General features: G+C 37.3%; 1 non-coding gene and 1 pseudogene across 1 annotated transcript; both read left to right on the forward strand.

Moving 5' to 3' along the window:
* The first annotated feature begins 235 nt into the window (after positions 1 to 235).
* Positions 236 to 14,345, forward strand: LOC129136708 (putative ankyrin repeat domain-containing protein 30B-like; annotated as a pseudogene).
* LOC112206678 (U6 spliceosomal RNA) lies at positions 9,873 to 9,979 on the forward strand. Its single transcript, XR_002941113.1, has one exon. It is a non-coding gene; the product is annotated as a U6 spliceosomal RNA (small nuclear RNA).
* Positions 14,346 to 17,987: the final 3,642 nt, after the last annotated feature.

Genomic DNA, 17,987 nt, shown 5'->3' on the forward strand with positions numbered 1-17,987 from the left:
CAAGGAGCCCCGCCAGCCCGATAGCGCCTCAGTGGCAGGTGCCACCTGCACGCCGTGCTGGGCGAAGCGCAGCCAGGGCGGTTTCCTGCCTCGCGTGTCTCCCAGGTCTGCTGAGTTGCGCATGCGCTGTTGCCTAACGGTTCTGCCCAGCTGCCTAACGGTTCTGCTCAGCTGCCTAACGGTTCTGCTCAGCTGCCTAACGGTTCTGCTCAGCTGCCTAACGGTTCTGCTCAGCTGCCTAACGGTTCTGCTCAGCTGCCTAACGGTTCTGCTCAGCTGCCTAACGGTTCTGCTCAGCTGCCTGACGGTTTTGCGCAGCCATTTTCTCCCGGGAGAGGCTGAAGTGCCCAAAAGCTTGGCCGACTGAGATTTCTAGTCGTGTCAGGGCGGGTGCAGGGACTGAAGAAGGGCGAGGGCGAGCGGCGGGGACTGGGGAAGGGCGAGCGGCGGGGACTGGGGAAGGGCGAGCAGCGGGAGGCACGGGCTCTCTCTAGCAGGTGGCTGCAGCCATGAAGAGGCTCTGTGCCGCCGCTGTCAAGGGCCAGACGGGCCCAGTGCGCCCAAGCCCCTTCAGTCAGCTGGTCTACACCAACAACGACTCTGACGTGATTCACCATGGGGATCTCAGGAAGATCCACAAAGCTGCCTCCCGGGCCAAGCCTGGAAGCTGGAGAGGATGATGAAGAAGACGACAGTGGACCTGAACATAAGAGATGCGAAGAAGAGGTACCAGGCCCTGCCTGAGCCGGGGCTGCAGGAGGAGGAGGAGGCTGTGGGAGGATCGCCCCTTCAGAGTGGGGGCTGGGGGTCCTGGGGACGAGGGGAGCAGGTGGAGGAGTGGCGGGCAGCAGGGCGGCCGTCCTGGCCCCCGAGGTCTTGATCTTCTTCCCGGTAAGGCCCGCCAGGCCTTGGATGGGGGCGCCCTGCAGGGCGGAGGGCCCAGGCCACCTTAAAATCAACCCCAAACTTTAGTTAGCTGCTTTCTCCTTCACTCCCACTTCCTCTCACAGAGCACTGTGTAGAGAATTTTAAAGTGATTTAACTTACAAAATTAAGTACATACAGGGTTTTACTTTTAATGTACAGGTTTTAAAAGATAATGTTAGATACATTATGAAATGGTGCATAATGAAATAATTCCCATAATATATTAACTTCTTGGCTAAAAATTTTTTGGATAAAGTCCAGTATCCATTTCAATATCAATGAATGTCTATGTAAATACATTCTTTGCTGAGGGACCTTAGAAGGTAACTTTGAGGTGGGAAGATGGTTTATGTTTTCGAATTTAAGAAGACTGATTTTTCTGAAGATGCAAGTTCTTTATCACTTTTACATAAACCAAATAAAGTTATCAACGTTGTAACATTTTTAAAATTACACACGCTGTCTTTTACTATTGTGATGACATTTAACAAATTTTGTAACGGAGTAGAAAAGTCTTGCCCTTCTAGATTTCAAAATGTGCTATTAATTTGCACAAAATGGGCCATGGCCAGGCGCAGTGGATCATGCCTGTAATCCCAGCACTTTGGGAGGCCGAGGTGGGTGGATCACGAGGTCAGGAGATCGAGACCATCCTGGCTAACACGGTCTCTACTAAAAATACAAAAAATTAGCCGGGCGTGGTGGTGGGCGCCTGTAGTCCCAGCTACTTGGGAGGCTGAGTCAGGAGAAATGGTGTGAACCTGGAAGGCAGAGCTTGGAGTGAGCCGAGATCGCACCACTACACTCCAGCCTGGGTGACAGAGCGAGACTCCGTCTCAAAATAATAATAATAAATAAATGAATAAAATTTGAAAAAAAAAAAGGGCCAGACGTGGTGGCTCATGCCTGTAGTCCCAGCACTTTGGGTGGCCGAGGCAGGTGGATCACCTGAGGTCAGGAGTTTAAGACTAGCCTGGCCAATATAGTGAAACCCCAACTCTACAAAAATACAAAAATTAGCCAGGCACGATGTCGGGAGCCTGTAAGCCCATCTGCTCGGGAGGCTAAGGAGGGAGAGTCGCTTGAAACTGGGAGGCGGAGGTTGCAGTGAGCTGAGATCCCATCACTGCACTCCAGCCTGGGCGACAGTGAGACTCTGTCTCAAAAATAAATAAATAAATCACAAATTATTTGATAACAGCTGAAAAGACAGGTAAATGAATACAACACAGTAGAAAATCCAGAAACACTCAAATATCTAAGAATTCAGAATTTGATAATGCTCACACTTTATACTAGTAGGGAAAGAATTAGTTTCATAAGTGAAATGCCTGCTTTTTGGAGAAAACTAGATTTTTATGCCACAAAGTAAATTTCTGACGGAATATAGATTAATTTTTTAATATACAAAATGATAAAAGCACCAGAAGAAAACATAAATGCCTATTTACAGAGGTACATTTTTGTGTTGACAACACCTTTCTAAGAAGCTCAGAAGCAAGCAGTCTGAAGGATAATTAAGCAAAACAAAATTAAACTGTAATGAGAAAAATAAAAGGCAGCATACTTGTAAAATATTTACTACACATGTATGTGCATGTGTGTATACATATTAGATTTTTAAATCATCATTTTATAGATAATTCACTTAAATCAACAAAAAACCCTCTAATTTAAAATTGAGCAATTTAAATTAGAGATCTAAATTGCAGATCTAAAAATAGTACTTTGCTTCTAATTTAAAATTTGGAAAGTATTTTCTTAAGATCTGTAAGTGACCTATGCACACAGAAAACAATATTTAGTGTTCCTGGTTACAGAAGGCATTTAAGTTAAAAGAGGAATCAAATACTGCTTTCTATCTACAAAGTTTGTGAGGATAAAGAGCAGTGATATTTATACTGCTGTTTAAAGTTTAAGTTGCAGATAACTTTTCAAATAGACAATTTGGTGGTAAGTACCATATTATTAAGAAGAATCCATATAATGACTTTTATAAATATATTTCAGTGAATTTACAGCATGGGGTAATATGTGACCACTGAAGGTAGAAATATGTAGAGAACTAGGTGACATTTGAAAATGTATTTTGGTGTATCCAGTGAGGGTAAAGTTCAGTTTGATTATACATACACACAGACTACAGTCTTGCGTTATCTGAAGTTGTGTATGAAATATGATAAAGTTTGTTATTTGAGGGCATTTGTTTTAATATAAAATGTTTTTCCTTTTTATTATCTTTGATTTCCACATTGAGCATGTACAATGCTATTAGAAAAAGTTTATTATTAATGAAATAATTTTTGGGAAGAGCAGGAATATAATTTTGCACCAATAAAAATAATTTCTCACTTTCTGTATTTTAATTATTATTTTTTGTGGATTAGTATATTCTGTGAACTTTTAGCATCTTCAAAAGACAATCTTTTTACCTGTGCTTGTTGATTTACATATACATCTTATTAGGCACATATTTTTATTATATATAGATTTCTTACATATATGTCAATAATTATAGATTAATTAGTGTAGTTTTATTATTAAGAAAATAAAATAGAAAATATAAATGCTTTATTTATAGCAGTTTTTTTAAGGTATTGAACTTCTCAACTGTATTTATCCTTTTAATCAATTTATCACATGTAAGCTGAATGCCTATTATGTAGAAGATACATTAACTCTCAAGATCCTTTCATCCTTAAAAATTTCACATTTACCTGCTCAGCCTTAGCAAAGTGAGAGATTTAAAGTTGGAGTACTAGGAATGAATCTCAATTGAAGCTTTTCCTCTCATCTTTAAAATAAAAACACTTCTGAAGTAAGAAACTAGTAAAAGATAACTACCAACCACGATTTTGGAAATTTATAACAGCTTTAAATAGTAATATTAATCACTGGAAATACCTAATTTGCATGCATTCTATAAACTTAAATATGAATTTACATACATTCTGTAAATCTAAACATGGAATAAAATGAGCCATACCTACTTGAATCCCAAGTTTTCTTTGGCTTGAAGTTTTAAAAATATTAAAGAAGTACTTTGTTTTAACAGTTTGTTTTTATTTCAACTCTCCTTTTGTATAGCACTCTTAAAGCTAAAATTTCTTTAAGTGTTAATCCTATGACTAGGACTGCCATCAGCCTGTTGTATATACCATATTACACTTCATGGAAGGCACGGTGAATGGTGTGATGCCTCCTTATTTATGTAACAATAAAAGATCATTTAAATTTCTGCAAAATATACTTGTAACAAATAATGACTTATAAGTGGCATTTCAATGTCAGAGATGTTAAAATATGAGAAATAGAGTATCTTAGAATTATTAAAATAGTTTTATCTCTAACCTTTAAAACATACCACAAAGTAGGCATAATTGTACCATTTTACTTAAAATGTTTTCTTTGTTAAGTAGTAGAAATAATTACAATATCTATCAATTACTGAGCTGTTACATGTGCTAGGAATTCTTCGAAATACATTGCACAGATTCTCATGAGGCATCACAGTGATGTCCTGTGAGATAACTGCTGTATTCATCTTCACTTTATTGATGAGAAAATTGAGGCACAGAAAGGTTAAGTGATAGCTAGAAGGTGAAAGACTTTAAAGTAATATTCAAGCCCAAGTTGAACTGAATCCAAAGGCCAAGCTCTTTCTATTCAAATAGGCCACTCTTTCATTAATGTAGTGAGTAATAACAGTGAATGAATGTTGTAGTTTCTTCAGGAGAATATTAAATATTTGTTTTGAAGGCAGAGAAAGAGCATGGTATTTAATGTTGACAATTACATAAATCATTCTATGTTTTGAGACAGTGGACTAAACTTTCCTTAAAAGGCATCTCACTCTTGTAGGACTGCTCTACACTGGGCCTGTGCCAATGGCCATGCAGAAGTAGTAACACTTCTGGTAGATAGAAAGTGCCAGCTTGACGTCCTTGATGGTGAAAACAGGACAACTCTGACGAAGGTAAATGGTAGCCAGTTCTTTCAGCAGGAGATGGATTTGGTTTAAATACATAGAATAAAAATGAATTTATCTCATTGAAATATAACTAGTTTGTGAAACCTGTGGAATATTTATTTATATTTCCTATAATTTATAATTTACTTCTTGCTTTAATACTGACAGGCTCTGCAATGCCAGAGGGAGGCTTGTGCAAATATTCTCATAGATTCTGGTGCTGATCCAAATATTGTAGATGTGTATGGCAACACAGCTGTCCATTATGCTGTTAACAGTGAGAATTTGTCAGTGGTGGCAAAATTGCTGTCCTGTGGTGCAGACATTGAAGTGAAGAACAAGGTAGACATTAACCAATGTTATTTTCAAAATATTTGAAATCCATTTGTTTTAACATTAACATATGTAAATTGTTTTATATTTGGAAGCTCAAACATTCCTATTTTTCTATGAAAATAGTTTGACAAAACTTAATTGTCTAGGATTTTGCTTTAAATATTAATATTTTTACAAGAACTATTAGTATGGTTTTTCTGTGCATTATGATAAATATTTAAATTTGTTAAAGGTAAAACATTTTCAAATATTCTTTCCCACCCAAGTTTTTTTTTTCTTTCCAGTTAGTGTAAAACTACAAGAAAGTAAAATTTGCCTGCATAAATTGAGTCAACATGTAAAATTTAGGAGACATGCAGAAATCTGGATTTCCTCTTAAAGGATTGAATCTTGTGTCTCTTGAGCCCGTATGACTGTTTGGAAACTATGAAGACATTCTAGTTTTACATAAAGCATATGTTTCCAGTTTGCTACTGTGCCCACCTAGTTACATCACTTATTCAACTTACCTATTTTGCCTCTGTAAATATTTCAGTTATCAATTCCTCTCTCATAGTACATTTTGGTAAAGATTTCAAGTTATTGAAGACAGTTTATAGGTGTTTATAATATATAGTTTATATTTTACATTAATTCATTAATAATGGGGTTGTCTTCTAGAATTTAGAATATTTTTTAAATGATGATTTTTCTTCATATAAACCATAAATAATCATCTTCTATTAGAAGGCCTTTAAGCCTTTTTAGATTAATCATGGTTATATTTGAATAGGTTATGCATATTGCAGAAAAAAATATTATATCTTTCTCCACAGAATTATCCCTTAAAATTCAAGTGATTTAGTGGCTTCTATTTTGCTAAGCCACATACATGAGTTAGAACTTTCATTAATAAGCCATTTTATTCATACTTCTGATATTTTGCCAAAAAATAGTATCAGTTACAATAGAAACCAGAATAAAAATGGATTATTGCATTTTAAGAAGTAGATATGCATTAGGATCCTAGGAGTATCATTATAATAGAGAATAAACTTTTATACTAAATTTCTTTTCTTTTTTTCTTTTTCTTTTTTTTTTTTTTTTTTTTTTGAGACAGAGCCTTGCTCTGTCACCAGGCTGGAGTGCAGTGGTGTGATCTCGGCTCACTGCAATCTTTACCTCCCTGGTTCAAGCTATTCTCCTGCCTCAGCCTCCTGAGTAGCTGGGAGGCAGGCATGTGCCACCACGCCCAGCTAAATTTTTTGTATTTTTAGCAGAGATGGGGTTTCACCATGTTGACCACGATGGTCTCGATCTCCTGACCTTGTGATCTGCCCACCTTGGCCTCTCAAAGTGCTGGGATTACAGGCATGAACCACTTTGCCTGGCCTTTTATACTGAATTTCTAATAGCTGAGATAAAATCCTATTGTCTGGTAATAGGATAAACCCCATGGACCATTTAAGAATAAGCAATCAAAGTTTATTTGAAGCCAATCTCTTTTAATTTAGAGCCACTTTCTTAGTGACCCATTTAGAGCAGGAGTGCCTGACATTGGCATTTGGAATCTTGGGATCATTGATAGAAGATAATCAAGTGAGTTTGTATCACCCAGAGGAAACCTCCATTTTTGGGGGGAAGCTTCCAAAACTGCATCCCTGAAATTCTAATTTGTCAAATGTTAATGTTTGCCACAAAAATATACTGTCAAATAAGGATTAGGTAAAGTTCAATTCATTTCTTGAATAATGAACATTTAATTCACAGTTTTATAACATTTCTTGAACATAGATAATGGTGGAATCTGTCGGGGTACAGTGCTTCTGGTAAGGTAATTATTCTTTGGAATAAAGTTGAAGAAACACTGTTCTAGAGGTAATAATTTAGATTACTAATTTAGTAAAAAATAAAGTATTTACTACTATGTCTTAGGGTTTAAGGATATAGAGGTAAAAGATACAGCCCCTGCCCTCAAGAAGCTCTTGGTTTACATGGGAAACAATAAAATCATTACAATGTAATGATTTTTGGAGATAACCAGAGTTAATGTGGTGATGCAGAGGCTGAATGTTTACAAGAGAAGGTGCAGTGCATGGGAAAGCACAGAAAAGTGAGAAAGAAGGGATTGCTATTGATTTACTTTCCATTGTTTAAGTTCATAGGATATTATATAAGGTATTCAATTCAGCTGAGAAATATGTAATTTCATGAATTATAAATTGTTTTTGCTGTTTTACAGGCTGGCCACACACCACTTTTATTGGCCATAAGGAAAAGAAGTGAGCAAATTGTGGAATTTTTACTGACAAAAAATGCAAATGCAAATGCAGTTGATAAGTTTAAATGGTATAGTAGTTTTTTTATTAAAAAACACTTGAGTAGTGTGCTAGAGTAATAACACTCAAGTCAGAAATATTAAATTAATAACATTGACTTAAAATTATTAGATTATACAGAAAAATACCAACACAAATTATCAGTTAGGAAGAAAAGCAATTATTTGGACTGGTCAACACAAAGAACAGTATACAGTAGGATTTTCTTCTTTTATTATATTGACTGATTCTTATTTGTAATCTGATGTTTTTGGTTGCATTGTCTTCTATTAGCTAAAGAGGTTCCGTATTAGTTTTAAGAAGTATGAATTTTTAATTTACTTTATAATTCAATATTGAATGATTAACACCTTTACAGTATTTTTCTAACTTCTGTTTTTCATACACTTTTAAAAAATGCAATATTTGCTGGGCATGGTAGCTGTTGTCTGTTATCCCAGCACTTTGGGAGGCCAAGTGGGTAGATCACCTGAGTCCAGGAGTTTGAGACCAGCCTAGCCAACATGGTAAAACCCCATCTCAATGAAAAATATAAAAATTAGCCAACCATGGTGGCACAAGCCTGTAGTCCCAGGTACTCAGGACAATATTATTCCTAATATTGTTTTAAGTCTTCAGATTGCTCTCACTTGTCCAACTTCTAGCTAATTTTGAAGTACAAAATATTATATCAGACTAAGGAGGAAATAGATAATTCTTCACTTAAAACTTTGCCTATTTTAGATTAGTGAACAGAACATATTTTCTTGCCCCTCAGTGGACTTTATGTTAGCCAATTCTACTATGCCATATCCCAGTGAGACATGAGTCTTTTCACCCCTTCCTTTTAGCCTTCGCCATGATTTACAAGGATAAACACTTGAGCACTCAAGATACTTAACATTTGTTAATACATGTAAATGGTTAATTCTATACTGACAGGCACATATTAAATTGGTTCGTTCCTAATAATGAAGTTATCTCTGTTGTTTTAGCACAGCCCTCATGCTTGCCATATGTCATGGATCATCAGAGATAGTTGGCATGGTTCTTCAGCAAAATGTTGACATCTGTGCTGAAGCTACATGTGGAATGATTGCAGAACTTTATGCTGTTGCTTGTGGATTTAATCTCTAAGTGTTTACATTTAAAGGCTAGGTGAGATTTTATAGTTTGTTTCAGGTAGTTTTTGAGTGACAGTGAGTTAGTTCACTTCATCAGCCAGAAACTAGGCAAAAAGCTAGACTAGTTAGAAAGATTAATGGCTCCAGGATTCTTTATTTTAGGGCTTTAGGGACGCTAATGTTGTCTACTTGATTTGAAGTATAACCCCTATGCATGGGATAAATATAATGTCACAATTTTGGTTTTTCTAATTAGTTATTTGGGTCTCAAAATGTCCACTTTAAGCAGAAAACCTGATAGTGTCCCCAGGGGGCTGTCTTCCATACCTTCATTCTTGAATTTTTTAAAGGAATCTGAACCTAAGTCCAAGGAAGACATTCCTTTTGTACAAGTCAGAAGGATTGGGGGGTGGGAAATGGCCATTCTCTTCATTTTGCTGTTTCCATTGATTCTGTTGCTGCATCGTTGCCATTGAAACTGCTCCTGCAGTCTGGTAATGATTGACCTTTGTGACCAGGATGCCCTTACTAACACAGATTCCTCAGTCTTCATGGTATAGACTTCCAAGTTATGACATGTTTTTAAAGTTCACGTACATATTCTCAGCCATTGTTTCCAAAGTACCAGCACCCCACTCTGGCAGCTAGAACTTTTAGCTTTAGCCACACACATAGTGAGCAAATTGACCCTTCTCCTCACACTCAAAACCTGATATGAAACCCACATCTTAGCCTGGACATGGCCTAGACCTTCATGGTAAGTTATCCTTTGAGTGGCTTTTTTCTATTTTCTCTAGCCAATATTAGTCGTGGTAGTCTGAAACTGTAAGTCAGGTTGAAATAATGTTACAGGAAGAAATTGGAGATCCATTTTGTCTTTGTTACCAGATCTATATCCCTGGCCCTTTATATCCTGTGTAGCACCATTTTGTAGGTAGTGGAAGGTCTCATCTTATTCTATAAAATCCCATGTCATCTTTCCCAAGTTGTAGTGGGTTCCAACTTGTGGTTGTCCCCTCAAGTGATTCTTTTTTCCTAAAAGTAAAAATCTCCCATGCTACTTACATCTCCACCTCGAGTTTCTAAAATATTTTCAAATGCTGCATCACCATGAAGGCATTCAATAGACTTCACTAAATCTCAAGTAAGTTGGTTAGATTTAACAGAGCTAAGCCTCATCCATCACTGATCAGTCTTCACGTATAAAAGTAAGGATTTGTGCTGGCTTCAGTGGTACATATAGTAAAATTAAGACAACGTTGAGAAGATCAGCATGGTCCCCGCACAAGGATGACATAGAAATCTGTAAGGTGTTGCATATTTCTTGCAGTCCCCAAAAGGACACTTTACTACTTTCTAACTAGCTCCAAGGAAATGGTGTGAGTCAAAGCAAAATGGGTGACACCCAGTATTGCAATTGTGATTTTCATACAAAAAATTATTTACGTAAGGTGATCTATGAAATGAGATGTGGTAACACATAGGATCTTGTGTGCAATATTTTGTTAGTAGGGATCTCAGAAATGAGAAAATACCAACTTGCATCTTCTTTGTGGAACTTACAAAAAATAAAGGTAGGGTTTTGTCTTCCACAGCAGCTGGAAATGAACATAGTGACTAAGCATCATTCTAACAAAGATTTGTTGGTTCAGAGTTTAAGGAGGTAGATAAAGAGTAGTAGTAGTCCAAGCCACATGCTGACATCTATTAGTTTTCTACCCTTGGTGTGACTGATGAGCTCGGTAATAGAGTATAATTAGGTTATCTGATTTAATGATTTAATCTATTTATAAATAAATTTCATTACAAAATATAAAATAGCTTAGATGCTCTGAATTACAAGCCACAAAGAATAGAACATCTAATATCCAAAAGTAGGAATTAATAACAGAAAATTGCAATATTTGAATATTATAACCTATGAAGAAAAACATTTTTTTTGTTTTTGTTTTTTTTGTAATTTAATTTTTGTTGACACATGGTCTCCCTATGTTGCCCAGGCTGGTCTTGAACTTCTGGATTTAAGCAATCCTCCTGTCTCAGCATCCAAAAGTGCTTGCCTCACAAGCATGAGCCACTGCACCAGGCCAATATATTGGGTTTTATTGGGAATTTAAAATTGTTTCAGCAATAAGGCTCAAGAACAAATAATTTTTTTGCTTCATTTTTTATTTTAAGCATTTTAAAAATGTTATCTTGTTAAATCTTTATAATAACCTAGTGAAATAAGGCCCTAAAATCCTCATTTTTAGAAGACATTGACTCTAAGAGAAGCAACTTGTTCAAGAAAAAATACCTGTTGGTAGCCGTGCTAGGACTTATTCCGAGTTAAGGACATTTTCCATATGTCAAGCTAACTTTAGTTAATTTACTGAGTTATACTGCCCTCACTCCATGAGTGTTTTATCTTACTTTCTTCTTTAATTAGAAGCTTAAAAAGTTCATAGAGCTTACAAACTTAAGTCTATGGAAAAAGTAATGTTCTGATGTTAGCTCTAATATTGTCTGAAATACTCTAAGAATGTAATAAATTTGGTAAATGTTTTTTATATCAATGTTAAAATAGTGATTTTATTTATTTCATTTTTATACATGGCATTCATCAACAACTTTTGGAATATAAACAAAAGATATCTAAAAATTCTCGAAATAGTAATCCAGGTAAGACCTCTGATAGTAAACTACTCTTGGTGGTGCTACCATAAGATTATAGGAGTGTTAATCACAAAAGAGCTATTAGAAAAGCAATGTGTAAGTAGCATATGTCTACATATAGACCTATATGTAAGTGTTTTTTTATATACAAAGCTTTGATTTAATTTTTTAGTTTATAATTCAGAATTCATTAAGAATTTAGTTGTAGGTAGTTTATAATCTCAAAAATATTATCTGAAAAAATATTTGTTTAATTGTGGTCCCTAATATCCTATATAATACTTTTGTATAAATAAGTAAAACAATTTTTAAGCTTATCTATTGTATGTTTCCTCAACTGTCATAAAAATTTATGCTTGTTATAAAATGTATAATCCTTGGTGTGATTGATGAGCTCAGTAATGGGGATTATCAGCTTATCCAATTTAATGAATTAATATATTTATAAATAAATTTTATTAAAAATTATAAAATAGCTTAGGTGCCTTGAATTACAAGCCACAAATAATAGAACTTCTAATAATGAAAAGTAGGAATTAATAACAGAAAACTGCAACATTTGAATATTATAACCTATAAAGGAACACAATTAAATAAACTGTTAAATAAACAAATATTTGTTTATTAAACATAAACAAACATATAAAATGTTTATTTGTTAAATAAACAAATAAATAATTTATTTGTTTATTAAACATAAACATATAAAATGTTTATTTGTTTGTTTCTTTATTGTAGAGACATGGTCTCCTTATGTTGCCCAGGCTGGTCTTGAACTTCTGGGCTTTATTTAATTTTTACAATAAATGATTTGCATTTAGAAAATTAGAATTAATTACAGTTGAGTATTGAGCAACATGAGAGTGAGGGTGCTGATCCCCCCATGCAGCTGAAAATCTGCTTTATAGGAAAATCTGTTTCTTTTGACTCTTCCAAAACTCTACAACTTTCTACTGTTGACCTGGAGCCTGAAAAAAGGTGAAAGCATAAGCAGTCAATTAACCCATAGTTTCTATTTTATATGTACTATATACTGTATTCTTAGAATAAAGTGAGCTGGAGAAAAGAAACTGTTATAAAGAGGAAGAAATATATTCACTATTTATTAGATGGAAGTGAATTATTATACATAAAGGACTTCATTCTCATTGCCTTTATGTTGAGTAGGCTGATAAGGAGGAGGCAGAGGCGAGATTTGTCTTAGTATCTTGCAGTGGCAAAGGAAAAGAAAAATCTGTCTATTAGTGGGCTCCTAGAGTGAGAACCCTTATTCAAAGATCAACTGTGTGGCATAGTGACTTGCGTCACTAAAAAAGTAACTATCTTTAGAATTTGGAACTCAATAATACTTTTCTTGCACCATAAATGAATGTCAATAAGAATTAACATAACTTAGCAAGGGTGCATCAGTACCAATAGGAGATTATTTTTCAAAGATACCTACTGAGTGCAGAAGTCAGAAAAGCAATTCTTTGTTGAGAAGCACAGGTTATGTTACATAGTCTTGTACCAACAAGGTCTCACTATTATCAACTTCATTCCCTCTAAGTTGAAACCAAATAAGATATATTTACTTCATTAGAACAAGATGTGTTGTTCTATCTGCTGGATAATTAGTGTGTTAATAGTAATTTTGTTACAACAAGTTACTCTGTTCCTACTAGCCAAAATATTATCATTATAAATATACAACTAGCTCAACTCTAGGCTCAACGAATTATAATAAAAGTGGAAAAAATTTTCACAATAACAAAAGTGCTACTGTGATACCTAAATATGACACAATACATTGTACAATATGAACTGTATGAACACATCTTTAATTTATTACATATTTATCAAAGGACTTCTATAAGTTAGATTTTGCAAGTTGCAGGAGACCAACATGGAATACACATAGTCTGGGTCTTTAAGGTGCTCATAATACAATAGAGCTCTCTCTATTGAATTTCTTCATTTTTCCAACAGAATTTCCTAACTATGTTTTCTATTTGTTTATCCACTTGTCCACTTAACAAATAACTGTCAGGTATCTTTAAGGTACTAAGCATCTTTCTTGTTATTATCATTGTCATTTTTTATTATTTACTACTTTATTAAAGTACTAAGCATTTTTCTTGTTATTATCATCTTTTTTATTATTTACTACTTTATTTAGTGCTTACTCTGTGCCAGAACCCCTTTGGGAGCTTATAATTATCACTTATTATGTCATTACCATATTCAGTATGTGTCAGACATTTTATATCCAACGTGAAGAATTAAAGCTTTAAAAAGTTTGGTAGTGTCCAGGAGCGGTGACTCACTCCTGTAATCTTAGCACTTTGGAAGGCCAAAGCGGGCGGATTGCTTGAGCACAGGAGTTTGGGACCACCCTGACTAACATGGTGAAATCCCATCTCTACTAAATACAAAAAATTAGCTGGGCCTGGGTGGCATGCATATGTAATACCAGCTACATGGGAGGCTGAGGTAGGAGAATTTCATGAACCCAGGAGGCGGAGGTTGCAGTGAGCTGCTGAGATCGTGCCACTGCACTCCATCCTGGGCAACAGAGTGAGGCTCTTGTCTCAAAAAAAAAAAAAAAAAAAGGAGAAAACAAAAGTTTGGTAGTATTTAAGGAAAGCAAGCTGAATGAGTAGAAGTTTTCCAGGTAAAGAGTCAGAAGGATGATATTTAGCAGAAGGAAAATTTAACCAGACTGTGTGTTTGGCAGAAGGAACATGTGAAGGAACACCTGATGAGGCTGCACCCTTGGCGGAAAGAACACCTGACACGGCTGAAAGCTTGGTGGAAAGAATACCTGACGAATAGGATACAGTGAATTCTTCTTCAAAGATTTTAGCCTGTAAACATCCTTTAAAATTCAAGAGGGGGAAGATTAAGTACAATGAGTTCTGAGTTCCTCATCAAAGAACAAATATATCAGTATGTTCAGCTTCTCTGTTCTTTGTTCTCCGTTTTAAAGTTTAACTTCCTCGTTCGTTATGCCTCCTTGCCCCTAGTTTCATTAAACAACCCCCTTCTAGCCTCTAACACCTGCTTTGTCTTTAGTCATTCTTAGTAACCTGCTCTGTCCTTAGTCATCCTTAGACATCTGCTCTGTAACTGTCTTTCCCGCTGAAACTACTCACCCTGCCACTCCAGCTCATACCCCTGCCCTCTTTGAAATAGCCAATCTGAATTGGCTTAGAGTGTGCAGTCCAACCCTATCCAATAGGGAAAAGACACAACAGTAGGGACTAGCTGCGTTAGAAATAAGAACACTTTCCCTTCCCTTGTCCAATGTGATCTTGCCTTTGCTCCATCTGCAAGACCACTCTTCCATAGAAGTAAATTTGCCTTGCTGTAAAAACTTGTTGCTGGAGTGCTGACGGTTCTTTGTGGCACCAAAAATTATTTTCCACAAATTTGAGGGCCCACCCAGCATTCCCATTCTCCTCTGGGGGAGGGTCCAGTCCTCTCCCTTGAGGAGGCGCACCCTGCTGCCTCATTGCAGTGGCCATAAAGGTAAGGAATCAAGACTCAACTGGTGCGATTAATAAACCTGGGCTCTCAGCAACGTGGAAAGAAACAGGCCAGCAACTTTGGGGAAAGGATCTTCACATACCGTGGCGACCAGGTAACTGTGCACAGACCAAGGTAAGAAATGTCGCAGGGGTGACAAAGTATTTCCTTGGTGGTCGGGATATTCTGGAGGTTGAAAGTGTGTGTGAATGATCACAAGCACTACTGCTTGTGGTGCTGTTTGTGTGGATGATACTAAGCATTATTGCTGTGAGGAGTGAGTGGGTCCTATCTGTGGTTTTTTATTTGAATAAAAAACCTTTGAAGAGGAATTCACTGTATCCTCATAGGGCTCAGGGCAGATCTTGCTGTGGGGTTTATACCATGATGCCAATGCTAAGAGGGACCTAAAATTCCTGGGAGGGAAGCAGCCAGAGTGGATGAAGTGAAAGAAGGGTGCGAGGAGCCTCCAGCAGGTGGGGATAAAGGATAGGGAAGAAATCTCTAGCATGCGGGATTGAGCCTAACCAGGACCTAATATGGGAAAAGCCCCAAGTAAGATAGGGAGCAAAAAAGAAGAGGATAGTAACAAAGACATGCCCCTGATAGTCCCCTGGGTCTCATGTTAAAATATTGGAAGGATAATGAGAGGACTAAACATAAGAAAAAGCATTAGAGGATAAAATATTGCTGTTTCATTTGGACCCAAGGTCCCATTTTCAAACACTCAATCTTCTGGCCAAAGTTTGGGTCGATTGAGAATGTAATATGTCAACTTCTAATTCAATATGTTAATGATAAAAATCTGGTTTCTCAAGAACTAGACTATGCTCTTTGTTGGAGACAGGGACCTGTCTTTATTCCCGTAAAGACAACTAGGGAAGAACCCGATCCAGTATCTCAAATTGAAAAGTCAGATGAGCTGACTCCCACACCTAAAGCCAGCACATGGGATCCCCTGTACCATTTTTCCCTGCTCAGTGCCTCTGACCCTTCCCCTTGGGCAGCTGCTGCCACCCCATATCCCACCCCAGATCCTTCTCCTGCTCAAGCTGTTACTCCTCCTTACAACTCTAATTCTTGGGAGTTATCATCCCATGAGCCTGTCCCCTGTCAGCTTAAATACCTCTCCCTAAAGGGACTCCAGCATGAGGTACAGCAATGTAAAAAGGACGTTCAGAACTTCTCTTTTCCCTCCACACCTAAAGAGTCAGCCCCAACTCTCTTCCCCTTAAAAGACATGCCACAAGGAGGAGGAGCCATTGTATTTGTGAATGCTCCCTTGACCAGTTCAGAAGTCTGAAGTTTGAAAAAGGAAATTAAGCCATTGTTAGACGACCCTTATGAGGTGGCAGATGAGGCTGATCAATTCTTGGGACCTCAGTTATACACTTTGGTCGAGTTTATGTCCATCCTAGGCATCCTCTTTTCGGAGGAGGAAAGAAGCATGATCTGATCCGTAGGGCTGCTATGGCAATTTGGGAATATGAACACACTCCTTGTCAAAACGTTCCTACCACGGACCAAAAATTCCCTGCCCAAGATCCCCGGTGGGATAATAATAACGCAGCTCACCAAGAAAACATGCAAGACATAAGGGAAATGATAATGAAAGAAACTAGGGAATCAGTACCCCAAACTCAAAATCTCTCCAAAGCATTTGATATGCAACAGGAGAGAGATGAGTGGACTATGAAATTCTTAGACAGACTAAAGGAGCAAATGAGAAAATATGCAGGCCTAAATTTGGAAAATCCCCTGGGACAGGGAATGTTAAATCTCCATTTTTGTCACTAAAAGTTGTCCAGATGTCTCTTTTTATTTTTTTGAGATGGAGTCTCTCTCTGTCACACAGGCTGGAGTGCAATGGTGCGATCTTGATTCACTGCAAGCTCCGCCTCCCAGGTTCACTCCATTCTCCTGCCTTAGCCTCCCGAGTAGCTGGAACTACAGGTGCCCACCACCACGCCCAGCAAATTTTTTGTATTTTTAGTAGAGACGGGGTTTCTCCGTGTTAACCAGGATGGTCTCAATCTCCTCACCTCGTGATCCACCCACCTCGGCCTCTCAAAGTGCTGGGATTACAGGCATGAGCCACTGCGCCTGGCCAACGTTGTCCAGATATTTCAAAAAAGTTACAAAAATTAGAAGATTGGGAAAACTGACTTCAACTGAACTTCAATGAGAAGTGAACCTCAAGTGAAGTGACCTCTAGTGAACCTCAGAGAGACTCAAAAAGTATCTGTGAAGAGAGACGAAGAAAAGCAAAAACAAAAGACAAAACTTATGTTATTCACCTTCCAGCAGATGGCTCCAAACCCATGTACCCCTAAACAAAGCTTCCAGTGGGCCAGAAACTATAAAGGTTCCAAACCCTCCTTTAAAGGACCCAAGCCTCCATTGGGAGGATCAAGGCTCTCGTCTACCAGGCCATCTAAATAGTATAGGGGAGTAAAATCAAAGAATCCCAGAACTGAGAGTGGGGAAGGGCAAGGTAGGCACTAAAAATGTGGAAGAACAGGCCACTTCAAGAGAGAATGTCCCAAATTAGAAAAGGAAAAAGAAGCCCTTCCACTCATGGCTTTTGAGGAAGAATAATGGTGTCAGGGGATAAAAGAGACATATCTGTCTCTTTTATCTTGAGTCCCACCAGGAGCCCTTGATAAGTCTAGAAGTGGGACCTAAGCATGAGTTTATAACCTTTTTAGTCAATTCAGGAGTGGCTCGATCCTCTGTTTGTTTCCCCCTCATCTAATATTGCCTGCTCTTCAGAGGAACTTTTGGTTTGTGGGGTAAAGGGAGAAGGATTTAAAGCAAAAATTTTAGAAAACACAGAAGTCAGATACCAGGCTCAATCAGCTCATATTCAGTTTTTGTTAATCCCTAAAGCAGGGACTAATTTACTAGACAGGGATTTAATGTTGAAGTTAGGCATAGGCCTGCAACTCAGCCCAAGAGGATTCCTCACCTTATTAAAGCTACTCACCACTGCAGATGAAAAATATATTAATTCTAATGTCTTACCCAAAGAAGGAAACTGAGGGAAACTCTGAGTCCCTCCAAGCACATCAAGGTAAAAAACCCCAGGGAAGTAGTAAGGAGGAAACAATACCCCATTCCCCTAGAGGGCAGGATACGGTTGAAACCTATAATTGAAGGTCTTATTAAAGA

Source organism: Pan troglodytes, chromosome 14, assembly GCF_028858775.2.
Source record: "Pan troglodytes isolate AG18354 chromosome 14, NHGRI_mPanTro3-v2.0_pri, whole genome shotgun sequence".
Lineage (NCBI taxonomy): Eukaryota > Metazoa > Chordata > Mammalia > Primates > Hominidae > Pan > Pan troglodytes.